Raw genomic sequence first — 304 nt, 5'->3', positions numbered from 1 at the left:
TTGATGTGTTTCTCTTACATCAATGTTTCTCTCAGCCTTTCCCTCTCTTCCACTCTCTCTAAAATCAATGGAAAAATATCCTTGGGGGAGGGTTTCCAACAAACAAAAATAAACAACATGCCCTAACCAGTTTGGCTCAGTGGATAGAGCAGTGATGGCGAACCTATGACACGCTGTCAGAGGTGACACGCGAACTCATTTTTTTGGTTGATTTTTCTTTGTTAAATGGCATTTAAATATGTAAAATAAATATCAAAAATATAAGTCTTTGTTTTACTATGGTTGCAAATATCAAAAAATTTCT

Source organism: Myotis davidii, unplaced genomic scaffold (genome assembly GCF_000327345.1).
Source record: "Myotis davidii unplaced genomic scaffold, ASM32734v1 scaffold937, whole genome shotgun sequence".
NCBI lineage: Eukaryota > Metazoa > Chordata > Mammalia > Chiroptera > Vespertilionidae > Myotis > Myotis davidii.
The sequence above is the reverse complement of the archived record's forward strand: the minus strand, read 5'-3'. Positions refer to the sequence as shown.